At 44.2% G+C, this 16962-nt stretch overlaps 1 protein-coding gene across 5 annotated transcripts in view; it reads right to left on the reverse strand.

The window, feature by feature from the left end:
* Positions 1-15164, reverse strand: part of SEMA6A (semaphorin 6A) — a 173854-nt gene extending 158690 nt beyond the window's left edge. For 4 of the 5 annotated variants that reach the window (XM_033163593.1, XM_033163591.1, XM_033163595.1 and 1 more), the window contains exon 1: positions 14410-15163. The gene's annotated coding sequence lies outside the window, so the exon portion shown is untranslated. Of the gene's footprint in view, positions 1-14409 lie in introns of all 5 variants that reach the window. The other variant, XM_033163594.1, reaches the window with a different exon arrangement.
* Between the last annotated feature and the right edge of the window lie 1798 nt (positions 15165-16962).

The raw sequence follows: 16962 nt of genomic DNA on the forward strand, positions 1-16962 counted from the left end.
TGGAAGAGGGAGCTCAGTCATAGCTGGTGGGAAAGTGGATGAGCTGGAAAGAGGCTCACATCCATCTAATCCAAACATACTCTTGGGTCAGGTATAAAGTGGGGTGGTTTGGATTGCTCTGTTAGTCTAGAATAGATCCAACCCACAGTAATTTGTGGATTTCCCATTTCTATAGCTCAGACCTAGACCCAAAGAGATACACCAAAAATATAGTATCTTTTTATTGCTGTTCTAAGAACTAGATTTATTTTCTCACTTTATTTGAATCACTGCCTGAAAACACACAGTAAGAATTTATTTGCATGAAAGGCCATTTTTGCTACATGGGATACAGTTCTGGAGTTATGTTACATTATCACTTTCCAAGAACACATTACCGCGAATATTAAATCAATTTAATTTAGGTAATTTCTCATTAAGATGGTTAAAGATCAATAAGTCTGAACTGCAAAAGCTCACCATTTATAATTAATAAGTACAAATTATTCTATTACACCACCAGTGAGCTGAATACAACTAAAGCTTTATTTAAGATACATGATCATCATCTTTAAAAAATCCTACTGTAAAAAATGGTTTTAATATGATACATTGCACATTTATTAAGAAATCTGTTCTTCAAGTGATATGAAATGCATTTCAAGTAAGTAATGTTTTGAAGAACAAATAGAAAGCGGAGTGAATCAAATACTGAGACAGTTAGATCATAACATCCCAAGACTGCAATCTTATAGGCGCATTTACCAGGAAGTATATTTCTGAATAAATATACCGGTACATGATAAAGTTGCTTTGCATTTGTGTGTGTGGGGGGAATACTTTTGTTATACAGCTCTGAAAAGTTCATTAAATTTTGTGCACACTTACAAGAGGTACAGGGCCAATTTAAACATGGGTGAATTGGTAGAGTCCTCACCTGAGATCATGTCTATATACAGTATAGTCAAAATAGGCAACTGGGAACATAAAAAATGGGCAAATTCATTCCTGAAAAGGAATACACTTATGTGTACCCTATGTGTACCATAGGGATGGATGTGGACATGTCTGAAGTCTTTAATTCAACCTGTAGAATACTTCTATATTGGAAGTTAGCCAAAGTAGCATCTTCTTTCAACAGGTTCCAACTACGTCTGCACCTGAAACAATTTATCTGTGACACTTTCTCCTGGCTTTGTCTTGTTGATCCTGGCCATAATCTCATCCCATCATAATGTACAACATACAGCATATGCTATACAACATACAGCATATGCAACAATACGTTTCATCCCAAACTCCTGTGCCATCACAAGAGCAAAGGTTTACAACTAGAGCTCCTGATCCCCAGAAACATGATGCATCTAGCATCATATAAACACTTATCCTTTTATCTATTTTCATGTTATGAAACCTCAATCAGAAACTACTTCAGAGGAGGCAATAGCTGATAGTCTGCAAAAGCGTGTTATTCAGGCTGCTGAAATGACATGCTTGAAGTTCTGTTATTCATCCCTGAATGAAAAGTAGCTTATTTATAATTTCAAATGTCACTATGTCTTCAGACAGGTTCCACATCTGACAAACTTACAAGCGGCACATAATCCTCTGGCATAGCTTTGACTAAAATGGTTTGCTTAACATAAAACTGTTTTATTTATTTATTTTATTTTCTTGAACATTAAATGCTCCTTAAAATTTATCAAATTTATCTTATTGAAGCTGCTGGAAAAGTTCATAGCTGGCCTGGGTCCCACATATTTCAGAGAGGGAATCTTTCCTTATATTCCTCCTGTACTAGCTTAGATCATCCTCTCAGGCCGTGCTTCAAAGTCCAACTCCATGGAACGCAAGAACGGTCCTGGTGAGAAGCAGCTCTTACATCAAGCACCTCGGGACTCGCTGCCCCAAAAGCCCAAATCCCCCTTCTCTATTGGTCTTGGTAGTGGTGCAAAAAAAGAAGAAGCATTTATTGCATTTGACCTCTGATTCAGCTGGCTTGTCTTTATTGATACTGCTGCTTTTGGTTTGCTTGCTCATTTGTTGAATTTGTTTTGTTATGGTATGGCCCTCTGAAAGGTGGCCAACAAATGGTTTTTAAAAATAAATTAATGTATTTGTCTCTGGGGGAAGTCAATTACAACGCCACAGTGAACTAGTGGCAGGTGAAAAAGAAGATACGACTCTTCCACTTTCTACAGTTTTGTGAAAATTTCAGATGGTAGCCTGCTGAAGCTATACCTGTTGAAATCGCCTCTTCTATTGAACTATTTTTTTTATTACATTGCATTGCATTGATTTCCCATCTTTTTCTCCAAGGAGCTCAAGGTAAGTGAACATGCTTCTCCCACTTCTCATTTAATCCGCACAACAACCATGTGAGGTAGGTTAGACTGGGAGGCTCAAGGTCACCCAGAGAGCTTCACGGCCCAGTCTGACACTCTAACCACTAAACCACACTGTCTCTCTACAGGTGCCCCCTCCTCTTTTGCATCTGGGTGACTACCCTAAACCGGAACTTGCTCGTGCTAACACTCCAATGAGAAGAACAGGTCCACCACAACTTCTCCAGTGACAAAACTCTACAATGTTTTTGAAAAATTGTATGTAGAACATGCACCACCCTTCGCAATATTAAAATTTAGCCAGCAATCCTATGGACACTTGTTTTGAAGCAAGTTTCATTGAACTCAATGGAGCTTCCTTCAGAGAAGGCACACATAGGACTGAGCTGTGAATGTTTACCAGCTCAGTCGGTAGAGCAAGAGAATCTAAATCTCGGGGTTGTGAGTTCAAGCCCCATGTTGGGCAAAAGAGTCCTGTATTGCAGGGGGTTGGACTCGATGACCCTTGGGGTCCCGTCCAACTCTACAATTCTTTGATTCTATTATTATGGTGTAATCAAGGTGAAGTTAGATGTGCCTATTTCATATGGAGTTGTGTGGGGGTCCAATTTTAACAATAAAAGGGGCATGTCAATATACCCTCCCTGTACCTGCTACTTACCTCCACACAACTCCTCACCCCAACAGCACTTTTAATCCTGCCAAGTTCACTTCTGATACTGGGACCTTGCTGAGGAGCAAGCTGTTCAAAGGTCTTCTGCAGAGAGGCAAGCTATGTATGGAAGGAGAAGGGGGACAGCATCCCTTTTGCTGTCAAAATTGGATCTCGCCACCCTGCTTTCTACGTGACTGGGTTGGCTATGTGTAGAAACTCATGGAATTGCCACTGTCCAGCGTAAATTGACTTCTACTGAAATTTGTGTCAAGACAATTTGCTTCTTGCTCGAAGTTCAGGGATGACTGCCTTGTGTTTTAGTCCCTCAAGTTGATTAGCATTTTTCTGAGAAGGTAGTCGTTGTTTTTGCATGTATACATTTTCTTAGGAAGACATAACTCTGCATTTAGAAACATATAAGTGTAAAACTTGAGAACAAAAATATTGAAAAGGGTGGATGGGTGGATGAACAGGCAATGTTTCTAATCAACGTAAAATGGCTATGGTTCTTTGGATAACCAAACTTCAGTCTTCCTTTATTTCAAGCTCAACACATGACATACCTTAGTTTCCAGACACAAAAGTTCATCAGCTTGCAAGCACAATTAAAAAAAAGTTAATACCAGCTTGAGAATGGCAACTACAAAAAAATGGCTTTATCAAAAACATAACATCATGCCATGTGCAGCTAAGAACAAAAAAAAATTGCCTGTATTATCAAATGCCCTAATTTTCTCAACCATTCATCAACAGAAAACCCTTTCCTTTCCTTGCAGTAGATAAAAGCAGCCATTGGTCTCTGAACTGCAAGTTCTTGGGTGTTTTTTTTTCCCCAGGAAGAAGAAAATCCTGGAGAAAATATCAGCTGGGTGTGCACATAACAAGGTCCAGAGAGACACATCCAGAAGTTTCCTCTTATGTTGAAATTATGTTGGAGCTGTTTTCTGTTCTTTCAGAGCTATGCAAGTGCCAGAATAACTGCAAGGCTTGCAAGTCCAAGTATATCTCAAGCCTTTCCCAAGGCACCCCAACACTATCTGAGGCACTGAAACTATGGCAACCGAATAAGAAAGCAGCTTCCATGATTAATAGATGAAGAGGCCAAGGACAGTGTCAAGCTAGGCCATAACTCAAGAATGGGAAAGGAATTAGCACAGATCCATGTCAAACTGGCACTAAACAGAAGATGTTGACAGGTATCAATGGTTTTCGTTTTATTAAAAGAACTCATAAAATACAGCAATTTATCTGCTTCCTCTTTTCCTGAAAAGATGTATCCCATGCAAACGGCAAGAAAGAGAGAAACCCTCTATAATGAAACACAGTTGGCTACTCAAAAGAGATTATCTGCTATTTTACCAGAAACTATTGAGTCCAGAAACACAATGCAGTCAAGTTTCCTGGAGTTAAGATGTAGATTTTGCTAGAGTCAGAAACAAGACCTTCGCTTTTCACTAGCTGCATAAGGATGCTCTCCTTTTAATTACTGAAAGATTCTTGTGAGGTTTTTGTGGCTAGGCAATATTGACGAAAAGCACATGGTATAAATACTGGGAGGGGAAAGTGCATAATCAATATGGCAATCACAATCCCACTCTAGGAAAATGTCTAGCTTTTATACGCTGGGCCCAGACTATGGCTGAATTCCATGTCATAAAATCATCCATTTGCTCCTGCTGCCATGAGTATTTGGTTTCCATTGAAGGCAGCTGGATATAGAATCCATAGGCGTAATGGAGTATTCCCCCCCCCCAACAACAACTTTTGCCAACAGCTTCATCCTGCAGTCTAGCATGTAGGCAAAAATAAAAATACCACAGATTTCAACATAGTATGCCTGATTCCTTTCTGGACATGTTTTGCTTGGTAGCTACAGAATAGAATTGTGAGGACCAATATATTCACAGTGAATTCCAAGTATCTGCACTAAAACACTGTATATAGTAATTGCTATTATTAAAAAAAAATACTTTTAAAGGGAAAGGTCAGTACTGAATGCAGTGAGTTACCATATGTCTTCCCTCTTGAGATGTAGCAACTGGCAGTTCTGTTAATAGCTGGCTTATCATTTTCCACCCATGCTTCAGTCTCTACAGATACACTTTGGGATTTTATTTCGAAAAGGCCATTCAGGCAAAAAGGAACTTGTAGTCTTTTTACATACTGAACAAATATTTACGTTGAGTTGGTAACATTCAGAAACAAAATAATGTACCATGATTCCATATGGCAGCATCTCAATACGCTTAACATAAGAGTTGATTGAAACTTAGTATGAATCAAATTTTAGACATGAATATATTTTACTTGGAAACTTCATGGTGTATCTGAAGAAGTGTGCATGCACACGAAAGCTCATACCAAGAACAAACTCAGTTGGTCTCTAAGGTGCTACTGGAAAGAATTATACATTTTTTTTGTTATCGATTACATGCATTTACTAATATGCAGTAAGGGGAGGAGATTTTATTGTTTGTTTGTTTGCTGTATACTTTCTTCCAATTCCTCCTATGCTTCTCTGTTTAACATTAGCTGCTTTTATGCTTCTTAACTGTCATGAATAGTAGTCAGTTTCTATATAAATATATTGAAATTAGCTATTCTCTGGCAGCCTAAATATAAAAATTACCAATGTAATTTTCAGTTTCCCACAGCAGGTTTCGGAATCTTAGAACCACTGTTTAGTGGGGCTTAGTTTAACTGAGGTAGAAAATCTAACTCTGGTCTGTTACTACTTCCATCACGTGAGTTCCCGAATGCTTGCTTCTTCCTACAAAACAAAAACCCCGCAGAAAACTAGATGGAAGAGAAAATGCTTTTCCTTGACTGCTATGTTACTATTCTCAATGGCATTAAAAAAATTGGTAAGTACCTCAAATCACGAGGCTGTCTCCCAGGCAGTGCAGGCGCCAATCTACCGGGCTCGTACTATAGCTCTATGACTGTAACAAATGTTTGCTTTGGGTATCAACTTTGGCTTCAAGGGAGAATATAAATAAAATAGCAACATACTAGGATTCATTTAGTCAGTGGTACCTTGGTTTGCAACCATTTTGGATTACAACTGTTTTGGATTACAACCATGTCAAACCCAGAAGTGTGTGTCTCTTTTTTTGGGATTACAAGCCATTTTTAAAAAAAAATTACAACCCCCCCCCTTTTGGATTACAAGCCATTTTGGGGGGGGGGGAGGCCCCATTGGCGAAAGTGCGCCTTGGGTTACAACTTGTTTTGGTTTACAACCGGACCTCCGGAACGGATTATGGTTATAAACCAAGGTACCACTGCACACTATAGGTAATTCAGAAGAGGGTATCATTGTATTTAAGGAGTTAAATGTAATAACTCACAAAAGTTGGGCAGGATTCCACTGGATAACTACACGGAACTCTATGCAAATAGATTAAAAACCAAAACAAAACTACTGGAAATTCTAATTCAAGATTCCATAAATTTGTCTCATTTTCTCACCTCAAGACTGGCCTAACCATAATAAAAGTAGATATGTTAATTCATGGTTCAGGACAAATTCCTGATCAAGTAATTAAGTATTCATGACCTATCTTTCAGCATAAGCTGCCAAAGTTCTTGGATTTATGCCAAGTTAGTCCCTCTGAAATTGACTGTACTAACCATTCTTAAAGCCAGTTATTTTAGCTTATTTTATGAAGAGTAAGTTGACCTATCGGTTGAGCAAATTTAGTTACTCTAAGCGAACTGACATCAAATAGCCAGCCTGTGAAAAGTTTGCATAAAGCCAACTCCTGAGCACTACCAATGTGATTAGAATCTTCTCCAGTGCCCCAAGGTGAAATCACAACACATGGACTTTCTTAACTACCGACAATGCCACTTTTTTGATCGCATGCTTGTCCACAAAGATGCAAGTCCATTGCTTACCAGGCAATGAGAGCCATTAGAAATCCACAAATACCGGTACCACATACTGCTGAGCTTAGTCAGTACCAAATGGGCGAGTCTGAAGTAGTCATGAGGTAAGCCACTGGCCATGCAACTCCTCAGTTCAAAACCTTAGTCTGAGGCTAGAGGAGAAGGCTAATGACATATTGAGGTGCAATATTCAAACGAAATGTTTATGATTATGGGAAATGACCATTCAAGTGCTATCTTAAGCACAATTGCTCAGAAGTCTCATGGGTTTGCATCCAACAAAGTCATTGTGCTCTCAGAACAACTTAAGTTCACACAAGGGCACTACCCTACTCTTCTTCTCCTTTGTTGTTGTTGTTTAGTCATTTAGTCGTGTCCGACTCTTCATGACCCCATGGACCAGAGCATGCCAGGCACTCCTGTCTTCCACTGCCTCCCGCAGTTTGGTCAAACTCATGTTGGTAGCTTTGAGAATACTGTCCAACCATCTCGTCCTCTGTCGTCCCCTTCTCCTTGTGCCCTCAATCTTTCCCAACATCAGGGTCTTTTCCAGGGAGTCTTCTCATGAGGTGGCCAAAGTATTGGAGCCTCAGCTTCAGGATCTGTCCTTCCAGTGAGCACTCAGGGCTGATTTCCTTAAGAATGGATTCTTCTCCTACCACCCCCAAAATTTGCTCCAGAGACTTGGGTGAATCCCAGCAGCAGTTGGGGGGCATATGGGGAAAGAAGACAGCAGGGATGTTCTGCACAAGCGGTAGTCGTTGCACAAGCACGACTCCACAGGAAATAATTAAAACTTGCTCTCTGGTAATTGTGCTTGGGATTGCAAGTTTAGTTGCAAATTGCTTAGGGAAAGGGCTCATTGACACAATAGCTTTGTGAGTGGGGTTTAACTGCACACACAAAAAGGCAAGGCACATGGGTGACTATTTTAGAACCTGCCAAGTTGAGGTTTCAGGATGGATATGGAAAATGGTACCAGCTGAGTACTGGTAAAATGTTGAAAGCAAGGTGTTGGAAACACACTGGAATAAAAACATATTAGAGACAGAATCCAGGCAGCTACAAGTTCTAGGCTTACAAACCTGATTCCTGTTGCTACTGTCCTATTGCAACCGTGGAGTGAAAACAGCAGCTGCCAACCCACAGACAGCAGCATCCTCTCTGTCAGGTGACCTGATCTCTGTATATCTCTTACCTATCTAACTGTGATGCTTTGAAATGTACTTAGTTAATTACTAGAGGCACTTCACGACCACCAATTAAGACATTACAGAAGAAATACTAGCTTCTGGCTTGTTTTTCTGGGATGGAGGAAACATTGGAAAGCACTTGGAAGAAGATGCAGATGTAAAGTTTGGAGAAAAGAGTTGAATTAAACGTTGGGCGAGATCTTCTGTAATCCATGTTCTGGGTCGAGCATCGATTTCAACAATGACATGTCTTGTCAGTGTAAACTTGACTAAATAATTACATGAGTATGCATACACACACAAATTGAGCCTTTGTCATTCTCTCCTCTCTTCCCTCTTCTTAAGGTTTTTCACAGCTACAGAAAAAGTTATGTTCTATGTTATGGAAAGGCTACCAATTTTCTGAATTACATTAGTGCCATGAACAGCAAAAGTTTCGTTTCCCTAGCCAGGTGTTGAGGTGGAAACTATGTCCTGAGCTGGAAATAATTGTGAACTCGTCCACTCCACAGAGAAGGGCATTTGCATTAGAAGTCTTTCTTTGGCTGAGATCATATCCAATAGGTTACTTAACATGTTTTACTCATTCCTGGTTGACTTTAATTAACTATGTGGTTACTTCTACCAGGATTGCATTGGGGTTGGAATACTCAGAATGTACGAGTTGTCATTTTTCCTCCATGATATGATCCACTAAATATCAGCATGCTCTGACTCAACATATGTCAGGGATGAGGAACCTATTGTCCTTCTGGTGTTGTTGGAACAGCCTACGGTCAAGGATGATGCAAGTTATGACTCCAACATCTGAAAGGCAACAGGTTCCCCATCATTCGTACCTTGCAAGTCGAATGGAATCCATTCCGGAATTCCGTTCAGCTTCCAAAATGTTTGAAAACCAAAGCACAGCCAATTGGAAGATGCAGAAGCCCCATCAGACATTTGGCTTCCAAAAGAACATTCAAAAACTAGAACATTCACTTCCGGGTTTCGATCGTTCGGGAGCCGGTTTGTTCGGGAGCCAAGGCATTCAAGATCGAAGGTACGACTGCATATTAATGCTTTTATTGAAGCCCTCAATTGTGCAGGTCTTGTCTTATTTGATATAGCCTCACTGATTTCAACCAAATTAACTTTGTTGAATAATCCCATCTGTTTTGGTCTTTGAGATATTGAATTATGTCATATAGAACAAGAGGTAATAAAGCACCACTTTCGTTCCTATGCCTTGTTCTCCTGCCTCTAACTGCATATAATCTGGCTCAAGAATTTAAAATGTTAGACTGCACTTGAAATCCCAATGTCTAACTGCTCTTGGTCTGTAACCTGTCAGGTTAATGAGTGATAGATTTCTACACAACACACCGGACATTCCTCTAGATAGCACAGCAATGTATTCCTGCAAATAGGCAAAGATGCAATGCATTTGTTAGGTGAGGTCAATTTAATCCTTTTATGCCTTTATTGCCTTAAACCATGTGAGCGCCTTTCATATGCATTTATGTTTAGTTCTTCTTGCTCTTGTAGAGGTGACAAATCTCCCCTTTCTTTTACCGAACAAGCACGCAAACAAGTTTACAACTGCCGACTTCCTTTTAACGAGCACAGTTCTATTTTGGATTTATCACAGATCATTAATTTGCTCTCTTTTTTATCAATGAATGCAGTTCCTCGCCCTTAACCCCTACTGCCCTTTTTTCCAGACTGGAGCTGCACTAGCTTCACTTCTCAAATTACAACCTGTGGAAAAGGGCTATGGCTCTAGCATCTACTTTTGTTACCATGAAATAGCTGGGGATGTTAAGTAGAAATGTCCTTTATCCATTTGAGTGCCCAGTTACTTTCCCTTTCAGGAAGCTTGGTTTAGCACATGAAGTAGGTCTCTTTAATCATCAGAAAAATAAGCACTATGATGTTAACTAATGGAAAGTATGGGGAACATATGTGAAAATTGGATTCTTTTTACTCATGGTTCAGATCATCTTTGACTTTTTGTATAAAGCGAATGAACAAACCTCCTATCTATTGTATTCCCTGCAGCCACTCCCCTCCACAGTGTTTTAGCATTTGCAGACAGCATGTACCAGTTTTCAGTTCCTCCTTATGTTAAGCTCTTATTAAAGTCAGTAGATTTTTCCAAGTAAGAAAGGACAAAGGCCTATATATAGTTGTCCAGAAGATCCAGGTTAAGTTTTATAAACTATCAGTGTTTAAATGGGATCAGGCAATACCATGAGAAATTATATCATGCAGAGAAATATCCTGGCAGTGCAATTTCACTTAAAGACGACTAAGTCCCAGTCATCTCATGCACTGAACAATATATGCAGCTGTTACTTCCACGGTCTTTTTAAAGGTCTAAAGAACCTAGTTCTTCCCTATTCTCCACTTTTTCACTAAACAATGTGAAGAAACACAATGCAATCCTATGCATATCTACTCACAAGTAGACCTTATTGATTTCCATGGGACTTGCTTTCATGGTAAGTGTTTTTAGAACTGCAGCCTGGGAGTCCCACTGAACTCAGCAGATCTTTCTTCCAAGTACACATGTATAGGATATAATATGCTCTGTGGAGCAGTTAATTAAAGCAGAAAAAACTACCGGTACAAACTCTGTGGGGTTTTGGAAAGAAGTATTTCTAGGTATCAACAGAGCCATCCTGCAAGCTTTCCTAAAGCACCTCCCTCTACCCTACGGAAATATATTCCTAGAAAAGCAGTAAGTCCAGGAAACAAGGATGGCAGAATCAAGACCAAAAATGTGACATTTCAACAGTCCAACTGGTTTGTCTGCTTTTTAAAACGAAGGTCACAGTACAAAAACAACATTGTCTTTCACAAAAATGGTAGAATAAAAAAGAACAATAGTTGGAGACAGAATTCTGCCACTTTTATTTAATGTTAGATTAACAATTAACCTTGGTTCTGAATTATGTTGTTAACTTCGGTTTAATAGAAATTGCTTGATGCATTCATGATGATTTAACTTTCATTGTGTTGTGGATGACAAAATATTCCCATCACAAACAAACCAAACTGATTGCTTCCTATTTGACCAATCTTAAATCTACAGGTTTTCAATTATACTTATAAGAACCCACTCCTGGGGAAAGAATAGTTTCCTTCACAAAAATGGGAGCAGATACACAAAAATATGCACACAGGGTTTAGGAACACAAATGCTAAGATACAATAAGCATTGCACAACGAAGCCAGCTATAGAAATTCACTGGTCCCAGACAACTATATCCATAAACCACAGCACTCAATTTTTCACTTTGCTAAAACTGAATGAAAACTCAAGAGAGATTGTGATTATTATTTTTTTACATTCAGCTTTTAACCCGGCTTTTCAGTCACCACAACCAAGTGGATTTTCACTTCTCTTTCCATGAAACTTCTGCAAAACAAAAACACTGTGTGAACCAGCCATCATCTCTACAAGACCCCGCCCCCCCCCTTCTCTAAGAAAACCTTAAAACTTGTTCCAGCAATAGTTCCTGGAACCTGACAAATACCCAAACTGGATTTCCCCGGGTCTGGATCCAGAACCCTTTGCCTAGATTGCTGCGAGCTGTTCAGCTGAATGATGCTCCAGGGAAACCAAGCCAGCAGACAGCAGTTCCCAGCCTCCCTCTCCCTCTCCCTCTCCCCCCCCAACTCCCAACTCCCCTGAGCTGCCTCAGTTCTGCTCCACTTCTCCAACAGACCAGCAGTCGGGGAAAACAACACATGGGGATTTGTAGGCTTCCCACTTTCACTCATGCAAATTCACAGCCAGAGCACTTAATACACATTACTCTCAGCCCAGAGCTTTCCAGGCTCATGTAGCCAGCACACCTTTAAACAGCTGCTACATACCACCAGCACCAACCAACAGCCTCTGCTCTCCCTTCAGCTGCTGGGCTGGCTTAAGGTGGTTGGTGGTAGGAATGAGAGAATCTCCGACTGACCTCTTATTTTTTTATTCCAAAGGAGTCTGGGCAGTGCTGGGGTGCTTCCCATGAGCTGCACCTCCTTCCCCAGTGAGTGGGGAACTCCCATTAACTCCTTTCTTCTCCAGTCTTTGGGAATTATCTTCATCCAGTCAGCAGTTTTGAGGGAACAAAAATTTCTGTCCAAGGACTTTCCATGTTCACATCATTCCCTAGTGTCCAAGGGAAGTTAGGGGAGAACAACTGAAATGTGCAGTTTGGGGGGCAGCGATAGTTTCTAAAATAAGAGGTACTTGGTCTCTGGGGCCTGCATAGAAACTGTACTACTGTCTGCCCCCGAAATCCTATTCCCTTAACCCCAAATAGGGCAGCTGGCTGTGATTATTAAAGTGGCGAGGGAAAGGCACTCTGCACATGCTCAAAGGCACACCCCTTACAGAAAGTAAAACGTTGAAAAAGAGTTCGCCGTCTAATTCTTGCCTCAAAATTAATCCCTGCTAGCCAAGCAGAGAGGGTGGTATGCACACAAATGCCCATGGATTCACAACATGTATCACAATAACTTTTTAACATGTCACCCCAGTGCCTCAGGAACAGGTCAGTCTCCCAATACTACAATATACAAAAGACTTAATAGCACAAGGAGTTCTGTTTCCCAAGGGACCACGTTGCCTGGCCCTTTCTCTAGCGCTTCCCTTTCTCCTTCTCTAGCATTCCCCCTCAGGTAACGTGCATTATTACCTGTGCAGGATCACACGGGAGCGTCCCCTCCCCTCTTTTGCCCAGAGCAAAGGGCAAGCAGCCTTCAGCTACACCTTCCTAAATTCTCTTCGAAGGTGTCATGTAAGCCCCATTGTCCTCTCCACTTCTAGGTCCAGAGGCATCTCCCATGCTTTCAGTGGTCAAGGGACACCCATAAGCGGGTGGAGGATGTGCGCGCACAGAAAACCACACGGGTGCCAACTTAAATGAAATATTGGGGGTGGGGGTGGGGAGCAGTTTAGCCTCGTCCCACAAGACACGGCGTATTTGAATGGCAATGCCCATCAACTTGGGGAGGGGCGTCCCCTCAAATATTTTATTTGGTGTAGGGAGCAAAGGTACCTCGGACCCCAGGAGTTGTATGCACACACATAAACGTCAAGAGAAAGGGAAGGAGCCCCATTATTAACTCCTCCCTTCCGCGGAGGCTGCAGGAGGGACTTGAGGGGAGAGAGAGTAACCGGCGAGCGCGCCACTCCTGCTCCTCTTTTCCCCCCTCAGCGTAAAAAAGGGGGGAGCAACGGCGGCAGGAACCTTGCCCTGCGCGGCTCCGCTCTCTCCAAAGACACCAAACGCCTCTCCGACTTCGATTTTTCCCGTCAGTTCTCCAGAGAGAAACCGACTCGACAGCTGCCCCTCCCCTCAACCTCGGGGTGCAACAGGGGGAAGAGAGAGGAGCAGCAACAACAGCCCTCCGCCCGCGCCAAGCCCAGTCCCCAATCTCGCAAACAAAGCCGGAGACGGGCGGCGCCGTCACACACGCTGCTTCCCCCCCTCCCCCAGGGACCAGGGTGGGCACCGGTCACTGCGCCGAGGGCGGAGGAGAGGCGTTGGCCCCGGCAGGGGAAGGCGAGCTCGGGGGTGGGGGGTGGGGGACGGGGGTCCGCCTCTCCCTCAGCCCCAAGTTTCCCTCCTCGCGAGAAGCGCTCGCCCGACGGCCGCCGCTTTGCCAGCCCACCTGCCCCCGCCGCTCGCCGCTTCTCCTCCGCCGTCACATTGTCTCCGAAACAAAGACTCCACGCCCATCCTGCTCGCCCCCCAAGGAAGCCTCGTGCGGAGCGACGGGGGAAAGCCGGGCTCGGAGCGGTGCGGCTGCACTGCCTGCCACCGAGGCGGGGTGTTTGTGTGCTTGTGTGTGGGTGTGTGGCGCGGCTTCACAGCCCAGCAGCCGCCCCTCCCCGCGGCGGCCAAGCAAGCGGGCAGCTCCCGGGCAAAGTGTCCCCGAACCGCGAAAGCAAGAGCGGGGCGGAGGGAGGGCGCTCGCGGCGCGCTTTTGCAACAAAACAAACGCGCCCAGTTCGTGCAAAATTAAGAGCATGGCCAAGAGAAATAAGGCATTCTCCCCTCCCCGGGAAACTGTACGGCGCGCGTGCACACACACACAAACACGGACCCGGGTCAGGGGAGAGAAAGTGGCTCTGGCATGGAGCGGGCCCGAGCAGTCCTCGCCTCCTCCTCGCTGTGCAGCCGCAGCCGCCGCTTCGCCATCCTCCTGCTGTCCTGCAGGACCTCGCGCTGCAAGCTCCCCGCGCTTGCAAACGCAGCCCGGAACAATGCCCTCGTGCATATCCCGGAGCGCAGAGAAGCAGCAGCGCAGTGCATGGGGGTGGGGGGAAAGAGGAGAGAGGAAAAAGGAGTTCACGTACCTCGTCGGTGCATGTATCTGGGAGGCTTATGAGGACAGGACTAGCTGATGGAGTGTCCCATTTAGTAATCCATTTAAGGGGATCGCTCGGCGAAACTCGATCCACTCTCGCCTTTGCAATCCTTTGTCATTATTACCGGCGTGCGTCCTAGGGGGAGCGGGGCGTGTGTATTTGTGTGCGCGCGTGGGGCGGCGGCGTGTGGAGGTTTTGGGTGGGAGGGAAAGATTCAATATTTCGACTTTGGGGGATGCGATGTGTCCATCTCCACGGAGGGTGGGGGGAAAGGGGGGAAAGGGTTGGGTGCGGGGAGGGGAAAAATCAAAGAGCTCCGGTTACTCCTCTTCCCGATGCCACTCGCGCTGCCACTCCAGTAAGTCCCCTTCCGACGGATCGTGGGAGAGGAGAAGTCCTTTCAGGGTCTTGCGCTGCCCCTCCGAAAAAGTGCTCCCGGCGGGCGAGGCGTCTTCGGGGGAACTCCTCGTCGGCAGGCAGAGCTGCTTGTGCCCCGGCAGGAGAGCGCGCTTCGCCCCAGCTCGCCTGGTCATTGAAGTGTGTGTTTGGGGAGGACTTCGCAGCAGCCTCTCTCTCTCTTTCTCTCCCGATCTCCCCGCGCCCTGCCTCTCTTCCCACTGCGAGTCTCCGTCCCAACTCTTCTGTCACTGGGAAGCAGCTTGGCTGGAGGTGGAGTCAAATCCCGGGCTGGATTCCGCGGAAACGGACTGCCCCGAGCATGACATCCGCCTTCGCCCACTTCTCAAACAGCCAGCCCATAAATGTGGGGGGGGGTGTTGGGGGGGCGAGGAGGGTATGGGGGAAGGGTGGGTGGGTGGGTGCGGGCAAAGTGCCAACACTCCCACAGGAAAAGAGAAATCGGGAGCCCTCCCTTTATTCCGCTCTCTCTTCTGTGCTTACATTCGATGTAACTGATGGGGATTCTGATGGGAAACCCGGGAACATGGAATAAAGTTTCTTCTGCCTAATTAAATAAAAAAAGAGATTTGCTTGAAAAGAAGAGGAGGAAGAAAGCCTGCTAAGAAACAATACCAGAGACGAGCTGCGAGAAAGGATTAGTTCATCGATTTTTTTAAAATTGAAAAGTTTAAACTTTAAAGGGATGTGCTAAGTCCTCCTTATTCAAACGGCGATACCGAGGATGATTTTCCCACTGCAACAAAGCGTTGCCAGCGGAAGGCGTGCGCAAAAGGAACTCTGCTCACAATTTAAGAATAATCTTTTGGAACGAGCCTAGCATAACCTACTTCCAGAATCTTTCACCCACACAAACGCGCTAATGTCCTCATTGACAGCAGCTGCACTCTAATCAATAATGGGGGCAGGACTTCAAACCAAAGCATGTCTGTATTTTGATTTGACCATTTTGGACTTAACCACAATAAGGAGATTTGTTTTTCCAATATGGAAACTGTGTGTGTGTGTTTAAAAAACAAACACTTGGGGATCTTCCTCAACTTTGTACCCATATTCCTTCTTCCTCGAACTTTACCCTGGCAAAGAAAAAGAAAAAAAAAATCATTGCCTGTGTTAAAATATATTGTATAGGTGGATAGATATGGGAACCATGCCCAAAGTTAGAAAAAAAAACCCCAAACCCTCGTTTCTCTTTCTTCCCCAACTTTAGTGTCCTTTATCTAGCAGCAAAATTAGCAAGAGTCTTGTGACACCTTGTGAGACCAAGCCATTTAAGTTGACTTGACAGTCAAGCTGCCCTTGTCTAATCGCTCTATAGTTTATTTAGTTTTCATGATCCGAATCAAACTTCCACGGATTCTGCCCGTAATGACGCTGAAAGAGGAGATTTTTGTATTTGTTCTGGAAAAAAGAAAAAGTAGGGAAGGAATTAATAAAACGGGCCCATGTGTGCCTGTGTATGATGAAAGACAAGAGAGCGTTACCGGGAGACGGCACCGCAGCAGCCGAAATGCCAGCCAGGGCCGGCGATCATTAAGCCTGCACGCCTCCCGAATGGCTCTTAGTTTTACAGCGCGCACAGTATTTCCCTTCTGCGTAACGGCGAGGGGTCTATCGCCAAGGGAGAGGAGTCGTAACAGTTGGGGATTCGCTTCTTGCTGTTCGTCTCTTTGGCCAGAAGGGGACGCTTCACCAGTAAAGTTTTTCCTTATTTCCCTTTTCTAAAGAAGAAAGTCACAACGGAGCAAGGGCTGATCAAACTTACGAAAAGTTTGGTCGCCCACCGCGATCCCACTCTAAGGCGTTGCAAGAAGAACAGCGCGCTATCACCACTCTATGTCTCCTTGTTTTTTGGTAACAGGATCGGGCCCGTTAAGGTAACAAGGCGCCGGCTACAACTGGGCTTTGTTCGGCCCAGTTCCCCGCCTCTGACCAAACGCTCCTGCAAGCTAGCCGCCTTGCAGCGGGTGCGGAGACGAGCCCGGTCCTCCTCTGGATGCGCGCATGCTCTCGCATGCAACATGCGCGCCCGGCCCGCTTTGCTGGAGTTTCCAGGGCTCCGGGCGAAAACAAATAAATTGCTGGAACTGCGTGCGCGAAGAATGCTAATCGGGCGTCCCCCGG

Source organism: Lacerta agilis, chromosome 11, assembly GCF_009819535.1.
Source record: "Lacerta agilis isolate rLacAgi1 chromosome 11, rLacAgi1.pri, whole genome shotgun sequence".
NCBI lineage: Eukaryota > Metazoa > Chordata > Lepidosauria > Squamata > Lacertidae > Lacerta > Lacerta agilis.